This window comes from Acipenser ruthenus, chromosome 31 (assembly GCF_902713425.1).
Source record: "Acipenser ruthenus chromosome 31, fAciRut3.2 maternal haplotype, whole genome shotgun sequence".
NCBI lineage: Eukaryota > Metazoa > Chordata > Actinopteri > Acipenseriformes > Acipenseridae > Acipenser > Acipenser ruthenus.
Genome location: NC_081219.1, coordinates 5,968,369 through 5,993,446, shown reverse-complemented (window position 1 = coordinate 5,993,446; position 25,078 = coordinate 5,968,369). Strand labels below are relative to the sequence as shown.

The 25,078-nt window shown below is 41.4% G+C and overlaps 1 protein-coding gene across 4 annotated transcripts in view; it reads left to right on the top strand.

Annotated features, from left to right (window-relative positions):
* Window positions 1–727: 727 nt before the first annotated feature.
* LOC117396660 (protein SCAI) overlaps window positions 728–25,078 on the top strand; it is a 179,986-nt gene continuing 155,635 nt past the window's right edge. For 2 of the 4 annotated variants that reach the window (XM_059005198.1, XM_059005196.1), the window contains exons 1-2: window positions 728–876; window positions 1,231–1,290. The gene's annotated coding sequence lies outside the window, so the exon portion shown is untranslated. The remainder of the gene's footprint in view (window positions 877–1,230; window positions 1,291–25,078) is intronic. The other 2 variants (XM_059005199.1, XM_059005197.1) reach the window with 1 other exon arrangement.

Here is a 25,078-nt window from a genome sequence, read left to right as displayed (position 1 = left end):
GAGCAATCAGAATTATCCTGGGTTTAAAAGGCATGTCGTATGCAGACAGGCTAAAAGAATTGAATCTATTCAGTCTTGAACAAAGAAGACTATGTGGTGATCTGATTAAACATTCAAAATCCTAAAAGGTACAGACAATGTCGACCCATGGAACTTTTTTGACCTGAAAAAAGAAACAAGGACCAGGGGTCACAAATGGAGATTAGATAAAGGGGCATTCAGAACAGAAAATAGGAGGCACTTTTTTACACAGAGAATTGTGAGGGTCTGGAACCAACTCCCCAGTAATGTTGTTGAAGCTGACACCCTGGGATCCTTCAAGAAGCTGCTTGATGAGATTCTGGGATCAATAAGCTACTAACAACCAAACAAGCAAGATGGGCTGAATGGCCTCCTCTCGTTTGTGAAATTTGTTCTTATGTTCTTAAAAGATTTCAAGACTAGTATAATATGCTCAAAAGAGAAGCTTCAAAGTTCCTTTATTTGCTGTTCATTCACATTGTCTTCTGCACTTTGGCCACGTGGTGGCACTGTAGCGTTAGTTGTACCCCCTGACCTACCAACCAATTAGTGTTCAGGAGCAACAACCCGCGAGCAACTATGTTTGTCGTCACCGTTCAACGCAGACAGACAATCCGATCATCAAATCACAAAAGCTCGTATAGTCACCTGGTTGCAATCAGAGATGAGGGGGAGGGACTAGCTACCGTTTCAAGGTAGGTAGCGCCGTGCTTCATAACAGCGCACAACTCAAGCCTGAAGCTGCAAGTGCAAGTGCAAGTGGACCATAATCTAGTCAATTACATGCTGCTAGAAAATCGTGTTGTTGTTTTTTTTTTTGCGGAGGGGTACATTGGGCTCTAAAAACGTACACAGGTAATGACGGCGCGACATTGCGTTGAGTGTTTGAATTCATTAGTTGTGGAAATCTGTGTGCCAGCCCGTTACTAGCTTGCTTTGTGCTTAAGAAAACAAAAGTGCAGTTGCATGCTGTGAATGTTGATTCTAATATTGACTTATAGAATAATTTGTGGGACAAAAGTTAAACGTGTGGATTTGTATTCGTTTTCATGTGCTTGGCGAATATTATATCTAATGCAAACAACAAAGCATAATATTATTAATTGTAATGCATCTGTTTGCGTTATAGAGTAAATGCTCAAAGAAAAAAAAAAAAAAAAACACTTGATTTTGGCGCTCCTTGATGTCTGATTTGCTTTTTATCCATAGCAGGTTGGCACGGAAAGGGCCAGTTCCGAACCTTATTTTGGGGAATATTCGAAGAAAACGGTGAGTGAGTAGTATTGTTGTTGTTGTTTTTATGCATCTTGCTGATCATTTACGTATTTCTTTTTGTTTAATTTGTTGTTATATATGTATATATGTATATATGTATATATGTGTATATATATGTATGTGTGTGTGTGTGTGTGTGTGTGTGTGATATATATATATATATATATATATATATAAAAAAATGGTTACATTGAATTGAACGCAGTAGTACTGCAGTTGAACATCACAATAAAAGCTGAACAGTATATACGAATTATATTACTACCAACCTTTCACTGTACATGTGAACGCCAGGTGCTGTTGTTTTGATTGATACATATGCAGTAAAGTTAAACTCTCAAGGACGTTATTAGTTGAACCGATCGATGTGAAACCAGCTAATTGAACATGCTTGCAAGTTGCAGGTCAGATTCCACAAGTCTCTCGTTTGAAGCGCAGGAACCGATCACAGCAGGTCGGTACGGCAGTGATGACTGATCTGAGGTTATCGCAAATGCTAAATATTCAGATTATTTTTACTAAAGTCTGTCACCCTGTAACAAGAGCTAAATATAGCCCTTGTCTGTGTCCTGTAATTAAAGCTTTTTAAAACCCTCTAGCCATGTGTTTCATCATTTAGGGTAAACAAGTTCAACTGCATTTTTAAATGTAAAAATAGTATTTTTTTTTTAGAAAATAGAGATTTTCACAGAGAACTGGATATTATTATTACACGGCACTGGTTCTAATTCATGGAAATCGTGAAATCCATGCTCACCATGAAAAACATACAGCCTTAGTGATACAACAGCACAAATAAGCGATGTCAGTGAAGGGAAAATTTAATAAAGATTTTCAGGAAAACTGGCTTAAGATTTACCCATGGATGGAGTTTAAGAACGGTATTAGTTGTTCGGTCTGCAGTGTTTGCGCAACTGTTGTTTGCTAACCACTGTTAAGCCCGCTGCACACAGCCCAGCTCAAGCCGTCCCGACTCATCTCATCTGAGTTTGCACAGGTTCTGCGATCAGTTGTGCTCAGTTTTGGTTTGACGTCACAATTGAGTTTTTCCTGACTTGGTGTCGCAAACTGCGCTAAGACTGAATTACTGACCACAACAAGACTGGTGATTACCATGTATGCAAGTTTAATTAATGCTGCCCTGTACACATTTTTGTATTAACTTAGCCCAACATAGCGACCCTCATATTGGCGTTTTTTTCTCAGCGTGGGGATCTAGGGGGATCTAGGGGCTTGTGATTTAATTTCTATGTTTCTATGTTCATTTCTATCTCTGTCTTGGCCTTTCTAACTTCCATTTTGACTTAAGAACATAAAGTTTACATACGAGAGGAGGCCATTCAGCCCATCTTGCTCGTTTGGTTTTTAGTAGCTTATTGATCCCAGAATTTCATCAAGCAGCTTCTTGACGGATCCCAGCGTGTCGGCTTCAATAACATCACTGGGGACTTGGTTCCAGACCCTCACAATTCTCTGTGTAAAAAAAAAAGTGCCTCCTATTTTCTGTTCTGAATGCTTATCTAATCTCCATTTGTGACCCTTGGTCCTTGTTTCTTTTTTCAGGTTAAAAAAGTCCCCTGGGTTGACATTGTCTGTACCTTTTAGGATTCTGAATGTTTGAATCAGATCACTGCGTAGTCTTCTTTGTTCAAGACTAAATAGATTCAATTCTTTTAGCCTGTCTGCATATGACATGCCTTTTAAACCCAGGATAATTCTATTTGCTCTTCTTTGCACTCTTTGTAGAGCAGCAATATCCTTTTTGTAACGAGCTGACCAGAACTGAACACAATATTCTAGGTGAGGTCTTACTAATGCATTGTAAAGTTTTAACATTACTTCCCTTCCCTTGATTTAAATTCATTTTTGGCCTTTTTTTTATAGCTTCCCCATATTTCAGTTGGAAAATTAATCTTTTATGCGGGACTTGCGTTTGCAGTTCCAAGTACTCTTTCTGGGTACTTTTGTTTTTGGTCCCTTTTTAAACGCTCTGTAAAGTGCCTTTTTTGCTGAATATTTTTTTGTAATTGATCTATTAAACCATTTTGGCCATTTTGTTTTAGATTGATTTGTCTACTTTTGGGATGTAATTGTTTTGTGCCTCTCGTACACTTTTTTGTATGAACTTGGCCCAACATAGCGACCCTCATATTATGCATGGCATCGTATGCTGATTTGACGGCGGAGACCGCGCTGCGAGGCAACCAAAAGAAATGCTTAACCTATTGTAGCTATTGACCATTTACACCGTGCAAACGTTTCAGACAGTGTTTGACTTTTTTATAGTTTGTCTTTTACACTTTAGCCTGTGGCAAATAAAATCCAACCTGTTGTTTTTTTATTTGACTTGGGCATTTTTTTCTCAGCGTGTGCATCTAGGGGCTTGTGATTTGTAACCTACTGGAGATCGACGCACCGGTTACTTCTGTTTTGTGCAGTAAGAAAATATAGGCTGCCAGTAGGTCACTTAAACCTGCTTCACCATTTGTTGACACCCTTATGACTAATCGGTCTCAGTCAGTCTTGGTCGGCAACCGCTGCACACAGACAGACTGATCACATCTGAACGAAACTGCGTCTGAAAAAGATTCATGTTCAATCTTCAAATCCTGAAGACACCCCGACTGAAATCTGCATAATCTTTGTTTTAAGGGCACGCACACTGTTACGATTCATCCAGACTGTACGACCAGTTGAGATGAGACGAGGCGGCTTGAGTCAGGCTGTGTGCGACGGGCTTAACCTGTACAAACAACATGGCTTTGGGGGGAAAAAAAATAAAAAAATAAATAGAAATAGAGTGCTCTGCTTCACAACGATTAACAGCTGGATGTACATAATGTTAGATGTTTACATGCGAGAGTCTATATTGTTTCACAGTTCTTAATTTACAATTGCAAAGGATTTACGGTTTTGTTATAATGCATGGCTGGACACTCGATTCAAGGAATAAAAAATAAATAAAAAAGGTATGCTGTTTTTAAACATACACATTCTAGCCCCTTTCGTGAAAGCACACGTTTTACTAGTTAAAAAGCAGAACTACGTAAGGTAGTGTCACAAAGACGGCCGGAGTGGGTGGCGTCAGACCAGAAGCAGGAAATAAATAAACAAAGACTTGGAGGTTTGGTGAAGCTGAGCGCGTGATCGCGCTCAGCATTTAATAATTAACACAGAACAGAAAATAAAAGGGTTGAACAAACAGAAAACACACCGAACACACAACCCTGAATGAATGAAAATGTGTCTATATATACTGTTGTGCTGGGATTCAATTACTAATTAATTATTCACTTGAATCCCAGCACGTGAATGTATTACGTGCAACCCCGTGCTCACATATTACATTTAGCCAGCACGTGAAGTGATTTGTGCCCTCCTCGTGCCTAAATACAAATCTACATTTTAAATCACACATGAAACACAGACCCGTTTATATCCCGTGTACCAATCTATACACCAACATTAACACACGCACGCAACATACAACACATAATATACACACAGGGGCGGGGCACATTGCCACATATACCCCCTCCCCCTGTGCAAAGCACACATGGCCTCAACGGCCACCTCCCCCCTTAAAAATCCAGCAGTCCAGGACAAAGTCTCGGGCTGTGAAGGGAGGCTTCAGTGGGCCCATGGCTGGCCATGCTGTCAGCACCCCTGCCGGTAGTGGCACGGCTGACAGCCTGCTGGTCCACGCCTGCAGCGAAATTGCTGCGGGGGATGCTGGTCTCCTGACCTCTCCCCCGATCTCTGGCAGCGAAACTGCTGCAGTGGGAGCAGGCCTCCTAACCTCCCCCACCTTCTTCGTGGCCGGCAGCTCCCCTTGGTGGGGTTCCGGCCATAGTACTTCCTGCTGCGATACGGAGCAACTGGCAGCCCCAGGCGATGCCAGACAGGCATCCTTGGGCGAAGCGTCGCAGGCATCCTTGGGCGAAGTGAGACCGGCATCCTTGGGCGAAGCCAGCCCGGCATCCTTGGGCGAAGCGAGGCAGGGAGTCAGGACAAGCTGGGGTGCGGGTGTTGGCCCTCTTCTCGGCCTCTGCGGCCGGGCGGTTCTTCCCCATGCTTCCCTCAGCAGCCTATGCAAGGGCAGCTGAGGGCCGCCAGCTTCACGTCCTGGTCCTTCTGGTGAAGGGAGAGGCAGCTCCTGCTCCTCTCCCCCTGATGGTGGCGGAGGCAGAGGCAGCTCCTGCTGCTCTGCTCCTGCCGGTGTAGGTGGCGGAGGCAGAGGCAGCTCCGGCTGCTCTGCTCCTGCCGGTGAAGGTGGGAGCAGCGTGTAGTCTCCCCCTTTTTCAGGGGAGTGGTGCTGCTCTGCCTGTCTTGCAGGGAACTGGTGCGGCTCCGCCTTTGAAGGGGAAACCAGCAGGCATTTTTCCTCTGCTGGTTGTGATGGGGAAACCAGCAGGCATTCTCCCTCTGCTGGTGGAGGTGGAACCAGCAGGCATTCTCCCTCTGCTGGCAGCTTGGGTTCTAGGGCTGTGGAAGCCCCAAGTTCCCTCTCTTCGGGCTGTGGACGCACCGACTCCCCCCTCTTGGGCTGTGGACGCACCGACTCCCCCCTCTTGGGCTGTGGACGCACCGACTCCCCCCACTCGGGCTGTGGACGCACCGACTCCCCCCACTCGGGCTGTGGACGCACCGACTCCCCCCACTCGGGCTGTGGACGTTCGGGCTCCCCCCACTCAGGCGTAGGACGTTCGGGCTCCCCCCACTCAGGCGTAGGACGTTCGGGCTCCCCCCACTCAGGCGTAGGACGTTCGGGCTCCTCCCGCTTGGGCTGTGGACGCTCTGGCTCCTCCTGCTTGGGCTGTGGAGGCAAAACCAGCAGGCATTCTTCCTCTGCTGGTGGAGACGGGGACAGCAGGCATTCTTCCTCTGCTGGTGGACCTGCTACCTGGGCTGCTGTTCCACTTATAACTGCCTCCAGGTAGCTGAGGACCAACTCCACACCTTCCTCCCAGGTGCTTAGGGTGTGTTCCCTTGCATACGCCTCCCATCGCTCTCTGTCCATCAACCGCAGGAACCGGATGGCTACTGGCATAGACTGGGCCTCCAGCCCAGCGTTTTCCAGGATCCAGTCCCGCAGTTTGATGGCGTCTTCTGCCATTTTTTTTTTTTTTTAACCCAAATATGCGGTTCCTGCTCTGGCCTGAGTCCTGGAGGCGCTGTAGATCCCACGCAGGACACCATGTGTCACAAAGACGGCCGGAGTGGGTAGCGTCAGCCCAGAAGCAGGAAATAAATAAACAAAGACTTGGAGGTTTGGTGAAGCTGAGCGCGTGATCGCGCTCAGCATTTAATAATTAACACAGAACAGAAAATAAAAAGGTTGAACAAACAGAAAACACAGGGCACGGCACTTACGCCAAAATAAATATATAAACAAAAACGGACTACACAGACAAACACGGTGAGCAGATTTTAACTATTTACTTTTACACTTCCCTCCGTCTCCAGTCCCGTTCTCCACTCACCGAACACGCAACCCTGAGTGAATGAAAATGTGTCTATATATACTGTTGTGCTGGGATTGAATTACTCATTAATTATTCACTTGAATCCCTCCTCGTGCCTAAATACAAATCTACATTTTTAAATACACGTGAAACACAGACCCGTTTATATCCCGTGTACCAATGACTATACACCAACATTAACACACGCACGCAACATACAACACATAATATACACACAGGGGCGGGGCACATTGCCACAGGTAGTGAGAATGTATTACACCACATAAATCGATGCACTTCTCAAGATTGTGTTTCTTTCACTATTATGTTCTCTCTCCTACTCGTTTCATAACGCAGGGAGCTGCTACTTGAACCATGTCATAGCTACTTGCTGTTTTGTTTTTTTTGTTTTTTTGTTTTTTTGGGGTGACGCAGGTGCGCAACCAAACTTATCTCACGGGTCGCACATCCAGAAAACTAGTTTAACCTAATGTGTATATCGGGCCGCACGTTACTAAAGAATAATCTGAGTTTAACATATATGCAATTTCCCTTAGGATTACTGTTCATTTTATTTCATACTTCACAATACACATCACAAACAAAAATACACATCATGCCACAATCAAAATAAATCTCTGAGGACCTCAGAAAAACAGTTATTGATGCTCATCAGTCTAGAAAGGGTTACAAAACCATTTCTAAGGATTTGGGGATCCACCAATCCACTGTCAGACAGATAGTCTACAAATGAAGAAAGTTCAAGACCACAGTCACTCTACCAAGGAGCGGTCGTCCTACCAAAATCTCTCCAAAACAAACCAGAAAATCATCAAGGAAGTCACAAAGAACCCCAGAGTAACATCCAAGGATCTGCAGGCCACTCTCGCCTTGGCTAATGTGAATGTTCATGACTCAACTGTCAGAAATAGACTGAACAAGAATGGTGTTCATGGAAGGATAGCCAGGAGGAAACCACTGCTCTCTAAAAAGAACATTGCTGCCCGTTTGGAAGTTCGCCAAAGAACACATAGGTGAGCCACAAGACTTCTGGAACAATGTTCTCTGGACAGGCGAATCAAAGGTAGAACTTTTTGGCCTCAATGAGAAACGTTATGTTTGGCGAAAACCCAACACTGCGTTCGAACAGAAGAACCTCATCCCAACCGTCAAGCATGGTGGTGGGAGTGTGATGAATTTGAGGCTGCTTTGCTGCCTCAGGACCTCGACGGTTTACCATCATTGACAGAACCATGAATTCTGCATTGTATCAGAAGATTCTAGAGGAGAATGTCAGGCCATCCGTCCGTGAGCTGAAGCTGAACCGAAAGTGGGTGCAGCAAGACAATGATCCTAAACATACAAGCAGATCTACAAAAGAATGGCTGCAGATGAAGAAATTCTACGTTTTAGAATGGCCTAATCAAAGTCTGGACCTAAACCCCATCGAAATGTGGCAGGACCTAAAGCGAGCTGTCCATGCAAGGAAGCCCTCAAATGTCACAGAGTTGAAGCAGTTCTGTAAGGAGGAATGGGCCAAAATTCCTCAAAATCGATGTGAGAGACTGACCAACAGTTACAGGAAACGCTTAGTTGAAGTCATTGCTGCTCAAGGGGGTGCCACCAGTTACTGAATCTAAAGGTTCACATACTTTTTCGCACATAGATATTGAATGTTTTGTGGATAAATAAATGTTGAAAAAGTATCATGTTTTTGTGTCCTTTGTTTAATCAGGTTATCTTTTATCTATTAGGACTTAGATTAAGATCTAATAACATTTTAGGTTTGAAATAGGTGAAATATGTGAAAATCCTAAGGGGTTCACAGACTTTTTGGCACTGTATGTGTGTAATATGTATATATTTGTGTGTGTGTGTGTGTGTGTGTGTGTGTGTGTATAAAATATATAATCTACCTATGTTTGGTGTTTTGGGGGGAATAACACTGCATTACAACACTGCAACGGTCATTGAAATGTTTATATAAATTAGCAATATACACTGAAGACATGAAAGGAGTTAGAATGTGTATTGCACTGTTGTATTTAAAGCATTGCAATTTTAAGCCCGTTCTGTCGCAATTAAATTTAATTCTGTCTATCTCGTTCTTTCTGCAGTACTGTACTTGACAACTATACGTTGTTTATTATTATTGTAGGTTACGAATTGTTGTGCACCCATTGCTTACCTGAACATTAGGTAAATCCTAGATCCTAGAAATCCTAGCTTTAGACCGCTTTAATTCCTTCTTTCTTTTTAAATGTTTTTTAATTGGCATTGGGGCTTACAGCTAGAAAAATCAGTGACAATTCCTGTTATTAGCTCGGTCATGTTTAGATCAGATGTGCTGGTGCTGAGGGACACGGGCGGGCTTACACACAACTTTTACCGTATTTTTTATTTATTTATTTTTTTAAATTTGAGAGACATTGTGGCCGGTGCAGTTAGTTATTTTGCACCTTGCTGTCTACATTACAGCTCCTTCAGAACTGCTGCTAGAATTCTGACTAAAATCAGAAAAAAGTGAACCTATTACTCCTGTTTTGACCTCTTTGCACTGGCTCCCTGTGCAATGTAGAATTGTTTTTAAAATGTTGCTTTTAACTTGTAAGACCCTGAGTGGATTAGCACCTAGGTACTTGCAGGAAGTATTGACCATGTATACTGCTAAACTCGTATACTCTTAGATCACAGGATGCAGGGCTGCTGGTTATTCCAAGGTGAATAAAAATAATACAGGAGGAAGGACCTTTTTTTGTGAAGCTCCTAAATTCTGGAATGCTCTGCCTTCTGTCAGGGAAGCTGGCACTCTTACTAAGTCCAGATTGAAAACATTTTTACAAAATAGCTTTTCTGTTAAGTTTTCCTATTTTACACTCAAAAGTGCATTTTCTTTTTGTCCTTTTTTTTAAATTCAAATTTGATGTATTCTTTTGTTTTAGACTCTTTATAATTGTGCTATGTCTACAAACTAGCGCCCCTCCGGTCAAGAGTCCAGAACCCTAACCACTACTCCACACTGCTGCCCACAACTTGACTCATGTAATGGCAGAAAGTGGTACGATGTCATATTTTGGTACAGTTGCAATCGGATGGGTGTCTTTTTATTGTCTAAATAGGTACATTTACCATTAGTTATGCATAATTATTTTGCAAACTTAAACAGACAATTTCTCTAAAAAGAAAAACAGTTCAATGTATTGCATATGATAAATATTTGCATACTATTTTCTTAATGGTGGAAAAATACATTAAAAACGACAAAAGACTGGAAAATATGATAAATTTAAAAAAATGTAAATGACCGATTAAACAGCATAACGTACCATATTTGAGTGGGCGCTTCCCTGCTTACTTAGCGGAAGTTGCTTAGGAATGCGCAAGGAAGCACAGTGTATTGAGTACCACTTTAACACGTACCTGAAAATAGCACTACACAGGTGAGAAATTAAAGTTACTTTCACCTCAGACTTGCAACTACTTTGACTTCAATTCGGGTAAAATCTGCCAATCTGATTTAGACATTGCCAGAACTGCATATGTTCTGAAGTCTGTAATACAATGATGAATTTACGAGATTTGTCCTTTAGTCCATTTGATTTCAGATCATGTATTTATCTTTTCTCTTTTATACAAAAACATTATATTTATGTATTTCCCAATGATGGCTGGTGGGTGGGGTCCAGGGTGCCAACCTCAGTGGTAGAAGCACTGTCCAACCTGACGCGGCTATCAACAAGATTAAAAAAATAAACTATTATATAAGTATTAAAAACACAAATATACTGTACGGTATATTTAATAACCGATTACCCCAAACAGGCAGCAGGGGCTGGTAAATTAACAACAAAATAAAAAAAATTAAAAAAAGTGATGAAGATAGCAAGATATTACTGAGCTTAAGTTAAACACTGCTGAAGGGCAGCAGCCTCGGGAGAAAAAGAGAGACAGTGCAAAATAAAAGCAGATTAAAACTGTGAAAAGAATGAAGCTGAACAAATAAGATAAATACGTTAGACAAAGATCATTTTAATATTTAAACAGCTTAAGTGTTTTCTGCCTTTGCGCAAAGTAACACACCATGCAAGACTGAGAAGAGCCGAAATCGTGCTGCTCATATTTATAGCCTTTGTTGTCTTGGCACATGCGCACTGATCGCCTGATCACTGTGTTTGCTAACTAGCTGCGCTCCAATTAAACAGATGGGATGAACGGCATTGTTGTTGTGCCAGTGTCACGTGAGAGGGAGGAGATGAAACACACATCACCCATTAATAAGAAACTTGGGGTTCGGTGAGCAAACGAACACTGTTAACCGGCCGCCCCTGGTATTTCCCGTTTGTGTAGGTTCATAATGGAACAAAAACATGAAGTTCACAAGACAGATTTCTAGATTGATGCTGGACAGCGTATTGTTAATGTGTTTTTCCAGCATTCATAATAAATCATTTTTATTTTGGTAAATTGAGTGATATTAAGTTATTCATTTTTTTTTTTTTTTTTGCTATCGATCAGTCCTTCTGTCCTATCAGTATGATATATCTGCCTGTTTTGACGTTAAGCAATTTTCAACTGAATTTGCCGGGTGAATTCATTGACGTTTCTTGCAAACAGTGATGGTGTGCTGGGAACGAGTGGTGATTAGAAGCAAAGCTCAGAATATTTAATCACACAGCAAGTTTCTGATATGAATTAAGAAGCTCTAAAAGTATGATTTAGAATTGATATGATTTTATTACTTTTCATTCATTTTTGTTTTCAGTAAACTCCATAAAGGTTTTTTTTTTTTTGGGGGGGGGGGGGGGGTTTACAGCCAGTTGGAGTTGAGTGGCGGTGTGTGTAGCTGCAAACTACCTTGCTTCCAGTTTCTTATTTTTCACATACTCGAATATGTAATGTGCTATTCGAATAGTTTATCGTGTATTTGACTACACTGACCCATCCCTACTTGCTAGCTTTAATTTGTATTAAAGTACGACCACTTGCTGTAGAAATCACATTCATGTTTATGTAGGACCCTGAAAAGGTTAACGTTATTAACGCAGATTGTATACAGTTTATTTAAGACGTTCAATGGAATACTGTTGCAGCTCAATTTTGCCAGAACGTGTCGCCATGAGAGGCACTTAGATTTTCAATTCAATTAATATGAATTGTCGAATTGTTAGCTAATTTTACCAATGTTATTGTAATTGTTTTGGTAGCTTTAGCAACCGATAGACAATAATGGGTTAACACTAGAACTGCCACAGTAGTCATTTTTGACGGTTTTCGCTTTTAAAATTTAAATTACTCTGTGTGCGTTAAAGATCCGCGGTTGTCTGTTCTTAACTTTTCCTAAATACATATATTAAATACCCTGATGGTGTTTGAAAGTCAGAATTGCAAAAATAAAATAAGTTATGAACACTTTGTGGCAAACGCCACACAATGTGCTGCAAGAAGCGTAGCACCTGCGCATTCTTAAGTGAATGCCAGTAAGCCTGGCCAGGCAATCTAGTTATATCATGACAGCGTTTTTAATTAGCTCCTTAATATTTCGCCATACATATATGTGTATATATATAATCTATATCCTTGCCTGGTTTAAAAATAAACTCTTGGGGCAATTATTGTTTTAGTTAGTGTGCCGAGTACATTGTTTATATTTGGGATAAAATGCTATTGTCATAGCTAATTCTTTTTAGGTATTTTGGCCGTGACTGTTTTCCATATTTGTGGGCGGAGCTGCCTTTGTTTGAGAGCTCAAGACCAATGGAGTATAAAAAAAGTTTGTGAAAGTGTAGAGAAGAGAGAAGAAAAGAGGGAGTGAAAAAATGAGTTAGTCTGTGTTTAGCATGCGTCTCGTCTTTGTTTAGTCGAACAACATTGTTTTGGTTTTTAACCAGTTTCTATCGGGTCAACTAATACTAGTGCAATAGCTATTCTCACACGCTGCTCAGTCGCGTTGGGCAATACTTCCGTTTTGTGTCCTATGTCATTCAGTTGGTTTGATTTATATATTTACGTTGATACTTCATTGCTGTTACGTTACAACGGATCAAGAGCAAACATTTTCAAGCAAGTGGTGACTCACAGCATGGTATGAACTGGAGGACTTGCACACAGATTCATCACGACCGGGTGAGATCAATCCTTTTCTATCTTTTTCTGCAGCTCGGATTACAAATACTTTTGAATGGCCATTCAGGTTTTTGTTTGAAGAGCGTTCTTATTTGGGTTGCTGGATTTTTGTGTTATTTTTCTGGAAATTTATTTGTCTGTTTTGTTCTTGTTTTGTTTGTTACTTTCTGGGTGCGTTTAATATCAAGACCGGGACTGAAACTTTTAAATACAAATACACTGGTATATAACTATTGCAACTGTGAGGGCCATAGAATGAACAGCCTGATTTTTGGTTGGCCTAACTGTATATTTTTTTGGTGTCTCCTTCCCTCTTTTTTGTTTATTCAAGTTCCAACAGCAAGTCAGACTATTAATGTTTTTCTATACATTAGTATTTTGTTTCTCTCTCTCTCTCTCCTCTCTCTCTCTCTCTCTCTCTCTCTCTCTCTCTCTCTCTCTCTCTCTCTCTCTCTCTCTCTCTCTCTCTCTCTCTCTCTCTCTCTCTCTTATTTATATATATATATATATATATATATATATATATATATATATATATATATATATATAATGTGTTTGTCTTTGCCAATTGCCATGTTTATGTGATTAGCATTCCAGTGTTGGTTCTTAGTACTATATATAAATAGATATAATAAACCTGTCCTGTTTAAAATTTACTCCCTTGGTTCTCGTGAAATCCTTTTTTTTTTTTTTTTTTTTGTTGTACCGATTTACCTGCTGGGACTGTGGTATTGAATGTTTTATGCTCGGTGCTAGTATACACTTATGGCCTAGGTGTTTGGTTATTGTACAGTAGGTAAGTTTGTTACAGAAGTGGTGGCCCGTACGGGGACTAAGGTTGAGTGGATAAGAGTTTTGTTAGTTTTTAAGCTTGCATTGGTTGGTTATAGCCTTCTGGCGTACTGGGCAGTATTTTGCAGTCATGTGTTTTGATTTGTTAACACCGTTTTGAGAGACAGGTCCCTCTGACATGTTAGAAGAACCACCTAGTGTGTATATCACCAAGAGAAGACCGAGAGAGCCAACTGCTGAAGTGGGCTCCCTGTTGAGTGAATTGTTAGTGAGCCAGACCCTGATGAGGTAGAGGAGGAAATAGGAGAACAGTCCCCGTTTGGGGAACGGCAAACCTTAGAGTTTGGTAATAGGCTGGCTCAGATAACTGAACAGGTCAAGACACTAGAGGAAAGTTTTAATCTGGCACCAAAGCAGCAGTATTAATAGGGAGGAGTCTTTTCGGCAATATGTTGACATCCAGTTTCAGAGGGTCGATAGATTGACAGAATCATCTGTTGCTCAGCTGGAGTGGTCAGTGGTGGATTGTTTTAATCGTTGGAATGAGCATTGGGACAGAGAATTTAAGAAGCTAGAGAGAAGAGCCAGTTCCCCCAGAGTGTCGGCAATACCATCGCGCCATCATACATCAAGCTCCCATCCAGTTGATTGCAGGACGGAGGTGCCAGAGGTCACTTCTAGAGGGGCCCATGACCCTAAACTGCCAATAAAAATTAATTTTCCTGAGTTTGGAGGTGATGAGAGCAGTGATGCAGTGGGATACATTGATTTGTGTGAAGAGTTATTAGCTTTGCGGCCATTAAGAGACATTGGGCAGCAGTGTGGAGTAGTGGTTAGGGCTCTGGACTCTTGACCGGAGGGTCGTGGGTTCAATCCCCGGTGGGGACACTGCTGCTGTACCCTTGAGCAAGGTACTTTACCTAGATTGCTCCAGTAAAAACCCAACTGTATAAATGGGTAATTGTATGTAAAAAATAATGTGATATCTTGTAACAATTGTAAGTCGCCCTGGATAAGGACGTCTGCTAAGGAATTAATAAATAATAATAATAATAATAATAATAATAATAATAATAATAATAATAATAATAATAATAATTGAAATTATGGCAACATTGTCTTCAGTGTTAAAGGGGTCTGCCAAAAGCTGGTGGATGGCTGAGAAACAAGGAATACGCTCATGGAGTCATTTTAAAAATGAATTCCTGAAAGCTTTTCTCCCAGCAGATTTTCTCACTACTGTAGAGGATAGGCTGCGTGACAGAGTACAGTCCCCTGGAGAAAGTATTAGAGAGTTTGCATATGATTATCACGCACTGTGCTTGAGTTGGAAGCCGGATGTAACGGAAACGGAGATTGTCAGACGAATACTGAATAACAGCAACTCAAAGCTGGCCAGTGGCCTCCGTGGCACAGTGAGCTCTGTGACTGATCTGGTTCACGTAGGCACCATGATCGAAAGGGACTGGAGCGAGCAGAAACAGTATTGGGCCAAGGTAAACAATAAAACTTCCCCAGATAACACCGGAAAGAAAGGAACCAAAGGAGCCTCAAGAAAACCAGCAGAGGTGAGTGTAATGCAAAATATCCGAAGATCCATCCTGGATAACCCCCAGTCTCTCAGGATTGACTCTATTAGTCGTGAAGGTTGGGGTAAGAAACACACACATTTCTGCATTACTGGACACAGGTTGTACATTTACTTTAATGAAAAAGCAATTATGGCAGCAAATTCAGAAGCCAAGTGAGGACCAAGCCTTTGTGTTGGTGGATGGACAGACTCATAGCGCTCTAGGGAAAATCTGCCTTATGATTTTCATGGTGAAATTTGGTCGGTCGACACTTATGTTATGTCAGACCAACACCTGGCATTTCCTTTGATTCTTGGTTTGGATTTTTTTTATATAAAACCTCTACTGTGATTGATCTGCGTAAGAAACAGTATGGAGTCAAAGGACAAAAGGGATATGCATATTGTTCATTATTGCCTTGGATGGAGTGGGAATCGTCATGGAAAGTACAAAATATGCCTGACGTGCCCCACATACATCTTTACTTGGCTGTCTCTAAGAAGCCTGATGCATCTACATGTCTTGCCCAGGGTACAGAGGAGCATACCCCTACTGATTCACACGACGGGATTCAGCGACATGATCTGCGGCCACTCATGAAAAAATGGCCTGCCATGTGCACCTCCCAATTAGGCATGACTACTGTTTGTACTCTCACCATCTGTACTACACATGAGATGCCAGTGCGGTGTAGGGCCTACAGAGTGTCCCCCTCCAAAAAAGCACCGATTTAAAGAACACCTTCATCAGATGACCCAGGATGGCATGATTGAACCATCTTCGTCAGATTGGTCTGCTCCGGTGGTTTTGATCGAGAAATGTGATGGATCCTATCGTTTCTGTGTGGACTACCGACGGATGAGCAACAAAACCCAGTTTGACGCCCACTCCATGCCCAGTGTCCATGACATCTTGGAGTCACTGAATGGAGCAGCTGTGTTTAGCTCACTAGATCTACCCTCAGGATATTGGCAAGTTGCCATGGATCCTGACTCGAAGAAGAAAACTGCCTGCGCTACTCCATTTGGGTTGTTTCAGTTCAAAGTGATGCCTTTTGGACTTAAGAACGCTGCCGCTACCTTCCAACGTCTCATGGAACATGTGCTGGGAGAGTTGAGAGGATGCTGTTGTTTTGTCTACATAGACAATATCATCCTCTATTCTCCCAGTGAGACCCAGCATTTGAGGGACCTTGAGCAAGTGTTTGAGAAACTACATCAGGCAGGTCTCACTTTGAACCTGGCCAAGAGTCACTTCTTTAAAAACACATTGAAGTTTTTAGGGCATATCGTGTCTAAGGAAGGTGTAGCTGTTGACCCAGAGAAGGTAAAAGCCATACAAGACTATCCGGTACCTACCAATCTTAAGGAGGTACAGCGTTTCATTGGATTGGCAGGTTGGTACCATAAATTCATTTCACGTTTTGCGGACATTGCAGCTCCCCTCAACCATCTTAAAAAGTGAAGTGGGAATGGACAACAGCCTGCCAGACCAGCCTGGAGGTGCTCAAGAAAGCTCTTCATGCTCCTCCGGTTTTATCACACCCAGATTTTTCGAAGACCTTCTGGGTCTATACAGATGCTAGCGAGGTGGGGCTGGGTGCCATGCTTGCCCAGAGAGAAGCAGATGAAGAGCATGTGATTGCATATGCTTCCAGGGTGCTTAACGGGGCAGAATGTAATTACTCCACTTCTGAAAAGGAATGTCTGGCAGTGGAGAAGTGGCGTCACTACTTTTGGAGGGAGTGCAGTTTCACATGGTGACGGGTCATGCCGCACTAACATGGGCTTTTAATGCTCCGAAGACGTCTTCTCGGTTGACACGGTGGACACTAAGACTTCAGCAGTTTTCTTTTACAGTGGAGTACAGAGCAGGCAGCATCAATGTAGTCCCTGACGCCCTGTCCCGTGTGCCGGTCATTCCTGTGGCTATTATAGCCATGGGTATGAGAGAGAGCAACTTCGGGACTGATCTTCCTACTTCACTCGATGCGGTGGTGGCTGCACATGCAAAGGATCCCACAGTGCGCGAGTTTCTCGATAAGGTGAAGACACCATCTCCGGCAGGACCTAACCGGATTACCTTTGTCCAACAACAGGGGTTGATCTACCGTAGAGTCCCCATCCAAGGAGGAGGTTACAGATTTCAGCTGGTGGTTCCCCTTGGACTTGCACAATCTTTTTTATGTTATTTTCATGATGATAATCCTTTGGGTGGACACTTAGGACATCTGAAGACAGTGCTCAGGATTTTAGAGGTGGCTTGGTGGCCTACTGTGCGCAAAGATGGATGGCAACATGTGAAGGAATGCAGTGTCAACAATATAAATCAGCTAATAGTAAACCAGCAGGCTTACTGCAGCCAACGGTGGTCTGTGAGCCAGGAGAAAAGTTTGGAGTTGACTTAATGGGACCTGTTCCATGAAGCAGAAAAGGCAATGTATACCTGCTAGTGGTGATTTGATTATTTTACTAAATGGGTGGAAATCTTTCCCCTTCGAAATAGTAAAACACAGAATCGCCCAAATTCTCATTCAGGAGATCTTTACTCGGTGGGGTACCCCGCATTGCCTAGTGTCCGACCGAGGGCCCCAGTTCACCAGCCAGCTAATGGAGGAGGTGTGCGAATCGTGGGGGGTCATCCGAAAGTTGACTACGGCTTATCATCCTCGGGCTAATCTCACAGAGCGAGCCAACCGGACAATAAAAACCATGATTGAATCATTTGTGGAGGAGAAGCACCAGCTCTGGGATGAATAGCTCGCTGAATTTTGCTTTGCTATTAACTCTGCTAAGCATGAAACCACTGGTTTGTCCCCAGCTGAGTTGGCAGTGGGGCGCGTTCTTAAAGGCCCTCTGGACCAGTTCATTGCTGTAGCTCCCTCTCCCGGTTCTCAGCAGTATACAGTGGTGGAATGCCAACTAAAGCTAGTAAAAGAAGCAGAACAGCGGATTGGAATAGCACAGGGACGTCAAGCAAAATATTATAATGCACTTAGGAGGAATGTACAGTTTCAAATAGAGGAGTTAGTGTGGGTTAGAACACATCCGTTATCTGATGCCACTGCTAATTTCTCTGCAAAGCTTGCCCCTAAGTGGTCAGGGCCAGCTGTGATTGTGAAAGAGTTGGGTCCTGTCAAATTTAGGGTTCATTGGACAGACCAGTCAAAAAGTGCTACTTTAAATGTGGTCAATTTAAAACAGTATTTTGGAGCAAAAAACTCGGTACCTCTGGATGGGGAGATTTTTGTTTTGTTTGTTACTTTCTGGGTGCGTTTAATATCAAGACCGGGACTGAAACTTTTAAATACAAATACACTGGTATATAACTATTGCAACTGTAAGGGCCATAGAATGAACAGCCTGATTTTTGGTTGGCCTAACTGTATTTTTTTGGTGTCTCCTTCCCTCTTTTTTGTTTATTCAAGTTCCAACAGCGAGTCAGACTATTAATGTTTTTCTATACATTAGTATTTTGTTCATATATATATATCTATCTATCTATATATATATATATATATATATATATATATATATATATATATATATATATATAATCTATATATATATATATATCTATATCTATATATATATATATATATATATATATATATATATATATATATATATATCGATATATATATATATATATATATATATATATATATATATATATATATATATATATATATATATATATATATATATATATAATGTGTTTGCCAATTGCCATGTTTATGTGATTAGCATTCCAGTGTTGGTGTGCTCCTTGAAGGGTTATCTAGAGATGTATTGGGTAGTTTCTTCTACTATAGTTTTACTTGATATTGCTTGTTCTACCAACCTGGATGTTTTTAGTTTGCTTATCATTGAATCAGGGTTGATATTTGCCAGTTTTCTGATCTTACTTAAGACTTCCTGTTCTGATTACTCCAGGGTACACCTGTTCTTAGTACTATATATAAATAGATACAATAAACCTATCCTGTTTAAAATTTACTCCCTTGGTTCTCGTGAAATCCTTGTTTTTTGCTGTACTGATTTACCTGCTGGGACTGTGGTATTGAATGTTTTATGCTCGGTGCTAGTATACACTTATGGTCTAGGTGTTTGGTTATTGTACACTAGGTAAGTTTGTTACAACTTCAACCTAGAACCGCCAAAAGTAGTCATTTAGACGACTTGTTATAAAACATGCTTTATTGTCAATATAACCTACAATATGCTATTTTTTTATATGTATACAAGCCAGTTTGTTATCTCTACCTCTGCTGAGTTTGCAACAGTATGTATTTAAATATAATATTGCTCTTGAAGTCTAGATATGTGTTATCCAAATCTCTATTGTAATCAATTCCTTGGAGAATTGCTGTCTGGCTGTCTACGTGAACATATATATTCTGCTGGCTTATTACTATTACAAGAATTTTTTGAGAAATCTTGATATTTTTGCGTTTTGATTTGAGAGCAGCTACAGCTATATGCCTTGACAGCAGAAATTTGAACGACTTCATTGAAAACAACATTGCCTGTTTCAAGCTAAACATAAGACAATACATGGACACGTAGCTGTTTCTGACAAAAGCACGGTGTCGCTAGACACAATGCATGTCAAACAAACCTGTCAAATTTGGGATCAAGTCTTGGCTGGCAGCGGACCCTACCCCTACCTGTGCAAAGATGAAACTCGCCCAGCTGGTCAGAGACTGGGTGGCAATGTGGTACTTAGGCTGATGTATAAGGGATGAATATTACCAATGACATTTTTTTTATTTCACTGTAATTAGCAAAACAGTCTGGTTTGAACAGTAAGCAAAGCAAAAAGAGCGTTTCCACCATCTGTGCAAAACTTAGTACTCGGTGAAAGCAACCACCGGTGTCCAGTTGCTGTATTTTACAATGTACTGGACATGGCAGCCATCAATTCCTTCGTACTGTACAAGGAATGCACCGCGGAAAATATCATCTTCTGATGCTAGCCACGGAGCTTTGGCAGAAACATTTTGATCAAAAACGCAGCTCAACATGGATACAGTGCGCATCAGGTGACACACGCAACAGAAAACAATGCCAGGTAACTAAATGCAATAAAAATAAAACGTCTGATATCTGTGCCCAGTGTGAAAGAACAGTATGTGTTAAATGCACACAATGTTACACCTGTGTGGATTGTGCTAATATGGGGGCTACTTTGAAGTATGTTCCCTGAATGCGCATTCCCGTTACACAATGTGAACAGTTATATTCTTTTTTATAAATATTTCGATAAAATTATTTCGATTTTACAATTATATAAGGTTACATATAACCAGTTTCCAGAATAAAAGCCTTTTGTTATTTTTAAGTAATTACTTCGTTTTTATAATTTTGTATGTACATATAGCAGTTTACACTATCTTTTGAAATTTATTTTATTATAGTTTTTCATTTTTTTACGTCATGCACTATATGCACTAATTTAAAAAATAAAGTCTTTTATGTATCTTTTTATTTTAAATATGGTGTTTCTGATGTTCATAAATAAAACTAAAGTTGTATCTGATAGTGTGTAATTTTCATATTGAAGCTGTTTAAAATGTACCCGTCAAAATGACTACTGCTGGCGGTTCTAGGTAGTAGCATAAACCCGACGGTTCTTGTGTTAAGACATTTCATGTTCGATATAAATTATGTTGTAAAATATATAAATATGGGGCTCCCGAGTGGTGCATCCAGTAAAGGCGCTCCACGTGAGTGCAGGATGCGCTCTATAGTCTGCAAGTTGCGAGTTCGAATCCAGGCTATTCCTTTGCCGATTGAGGGCGGGAGCTTCCAAGGGGCGGCGCACAATTGTCCGAGCGTCGTCCGGGGGGAGGGAGGGCTAGGTCGGCCAGGGTGTCCTCGGCTCACCGCGCACCAGCAACCCCTATAGTCTGGCCAGGCGCCTGCGGGCTTGCCTGTAAGCTGCCCAGAGCTGCGTTGTCCTCCGACGCTGTAGCTCTGAGGCGGCTGCACGGTGAGTCTGCAGAGTGTAAAGTAGCGGGTGGCTGACGGCACACGCTTCGGAGGACAACGTGTGTTCATCTTCGCCCCTCCCGAGTCAGCGCAGGGGTGGTAGCGGTGAGCCGACCGTAATAAAAAATAATTGGCCATTCCAAATTGGGAGAAAATAATAAAAAATAATTGGCAACGACTAAATTTAATATATATATATATATATATATATATATATATATATATATATATATATATATATATGCACAGTAAATCAGTCTTGACAAAACAACGGTTGATACAGCAGGAGGAATTTAAGCTGCTGACAACAGGATTCAACTGAAGTCACAGAAAATGACTGGTATGTACTGAAATGCTAAAATAGAATAGGGCTTTGTTTATAATCAAAATAGCAGTCTGGTTCGCAACAAGTGTAAAACTGGGGGGGGGGGGGAAAGATTCCAGTTTGTTTACTATGGAAGTCTGGTAACCCTAGTTTTGATGGCAAGGAGACACCGTGCTCTCAAAGAAGCGTCAACACATAAGCTTTGTGTAAGTCGATAATTGATTCAATAACCGCGTAGTTGTTCGGCCATCGACACCAACATTGCTTGTATGCTTTAACCCTTTGCAGTCCATTTATTAATCGCGCGTCAGGCACGCCAGGTCTAATTAATTTTCACACGCGCAGTTAATTTTAGACGCGCTGTTTAAAAGTATTTTTTTTTCACAGTCAAACGGGTTTAAATGGCCCTGCATATCAACAAAGCACTCACTAGGCATCTCCAGCCCCGCCCCACCCTTTCGTTTGCTATAGCGTTCACCTATGTAAGAAATAAATAATAATAATAATAATAGTCATACATACCGATCGATCATCTCAGGATCACTCGTTTTATCACCAAACCCCTCAAAAATGCGATCCAAGTCATTATTTTATTATTATAACATCTCAAAGCTCTGCAAATGTCCGTGTTTTCTGTGCGCTGATTCAGTCAGCCAACTTGTTTACTTCAGACCGCCCCCGTTATCTGATACCTGATACCATGTATGACTATTCATGAGATACGCCTTTTTTTTTTTTTTTTTTTGACTTGTCTCGGCTCCTGTCGCTCCCACTCGGCAATTGAATGGTTTTCTCGGCTTTTTCCGGCGAAAAAATGACTAGACACCCGTTTATTGCGTTGCTATGATGATGTCGGACCCAGTCCAACAAAGGACCTGTGAGGAATAATTGCAATGTCGGACCCAGTCCGACAATGGACCGCAAAGGGTTAAACCAATTGGTCTATCGCAATTCAGTGTCCATGGAAAGGTAACAAGTACAGCGCAGTTAGCAGCAGAAAGGAGGAATTACATCTTTAAATTAAATCTGGAGTTGCTTTAATCTAAAAACATTGCAGCTTAAAGTCTTAAAGCATGTATTTTTCTGATAACGAGCTGAAACTTGGAGCAGCTGATTCAAATTCCGTGCCATTCTGAGACACGGGGGAGGGGCGGAGCCCGCAGCACAAGCACAAACAAACAAAAGGCAGGCAGTTTCAGAGCGACAGCGTGTGAGAAGTACGAGTGGACAAGTACAGCGCAGTTAGAAGCAGTTTGAAAGCAGGTTTACAGCTGCAGGAGCTAAACAGAGCTCAACCAAGTTTGTGTAACGTGCCGCACGATCCAGGACTTTCTTCAACGAGTAAGTCTGCTAGAAAAGGAGCTGGAGGAAATGAGACAGCAGCAGGAGCTTGAGGAGCTGATACGCCCACAATTCATGGAAGTCTGCACCCCTAGCAGACTGAAAGCCACCAGGGAGATGGAAGAGAGTCGAAACAGCTGGGTTCAGATAGGCAGAAGCAGGGAAAAAAAGAAACTTCGTCAAACACAACCACCAGAAATCCAGACATCCAACAAATTTGAGCCACTTCAACATTTAGATGACCAAAACCAACATAAAGAGAATGAAAGGAACAACATTCAGGACCCTATAAACAGTGCTGGCCAGGCAGCAAAAAGAAGGGAGGTCATGATTGTTGGGGACTCCATATTGAGAAACACAGCAAGTTCAGTTTGCAGTTTGTACCCCCTTACTACAACAGTGTGCTGCATTCCAGGAACCTCTGTCAAGCTCATCACTGAGAACGTGGACAGGCTCCTACAGCAAACAGGAGACGACCCAGTAGTAGTCGTCCACATCGGTACAAAAAACATTGGAAGAGACCAAGATCCCTGCAAAACAAATTCAGAGAGCTAGGAAGGAAATTAAAAGACAAGACCAAAACTGTGGTATTTTCTGGGATACTGCCGGCACCTTCCAAAGGACCATATGGACAGCTGGTAATACAAAATCAAAATGTATGGCTAAAATTGTGGTGCACACAGGAAGGCTTCAGCTTTCTTGAACATTGGAGCACATTCTACAACAAGGACTATATAGGTGGGACGGACTGCACTTAAACAGAAAGGGAACCAATCTACTCGGAGAAAGGATCCTTGAGGAGGTCCAGAAGCATTTAAACTAGAAAGGAAGGGGGGAGAAAACAACAAAAAAAACTGAAGGGAGACCACATCAAAACAAGGGCAACAACTCGGGTAAGACGACTATTAAATGTATTTATCGTAATGCTAGAAGTCTCAGAAACAAAATGTTAAAACTTGAAGCTACTGCACTAACAAGTAGCTACAATGTGATAGGTGTTACAGAAACTTGGTTGTCCGAGAGTGATGGAGACGAATATAATATTAGTGGGTACTCGCTGTATAGGAAAGACAGAAAGGAAAGAAGAGTCGGAGGGGTAGCGCTATACATAAGAAATAGTCTTGAAGCCGAGGTATTAAATCAGGACAAAGAAAACAATGCAGAATCAATATAGGTCAGAATAATGGACAAAAATTCAAAGGGCATAATAATAGGAGCATGCTACAGACCGCCAAATTTAGACGCTGAGCAAAATAATCTGTTATACAGTGACATTCGAAATGCATGTAGAGAAGGAGAAGCCATACTAATGGGGGATTTCAACTTCCCCCGTATAAAATGGGAGAATCCGGTGGGGAGAACGACGGACGAAATTGAAATGGTGGAAATGACAAATGACTGCTTCCTAACGCAATTTGTCAAGGCACCGACTAGAGGGGAGGCATGCCTTGATTTAGTCTTTTCAAATAATGAAGACAGAATAACTGCCATTGGCAAACTCAGACCACAACATGGTCTCATTTGAAGTATTTTTAAAAAACCCAAAAGTAATGACTAAAGCTAAGGTTTACAATTTTAAAAAAGCAAACTATGAAGGGATGAAACAGAGACTAACAGAAGTAGATTGGAGTAAAATAGAGTAAACATCCACAGAAAACAGATGGCTGTTTTTTAAAAATGTAGTACTAGAGGTGCAAAATAATTGCATCCAAAAAGTAGACAAATCCAAATCTAAAACAAAATGGCCAAAATGGTTTAATAGATCAATTAAAAAAATATTCAGCGAAAAAAGGCACTTTACAGAGCGTTTAAAAGGGACCAAAAACAAAGTACACAGAAAGAATACCTGGAACTGCAAACAAGTCAAAAAGGAAGTTAGAAAGGCCAAGAGAGAGAGAGAAATCAATATTGCTAAGGGGGCTAAAAACAATTCCAAAATGTTTTTCCAATATTATAACAGCAAGAAAACATTCAAAGAGGAGGTTCAATGTCTAAGAGACACAAATGGCAAAATCATAGACGAAGAAAAAAAAATAACAAATTATATTAAATGATTACTTTTCACAGGTTTCTACAAAGGAGGACACGGGCAACATGCCCCACATGTCGACCTGCTCCTATCCAGTTTAAAATAACTTTAGCATAACAGAGGCAGAAGTGTTAAAGGGACTA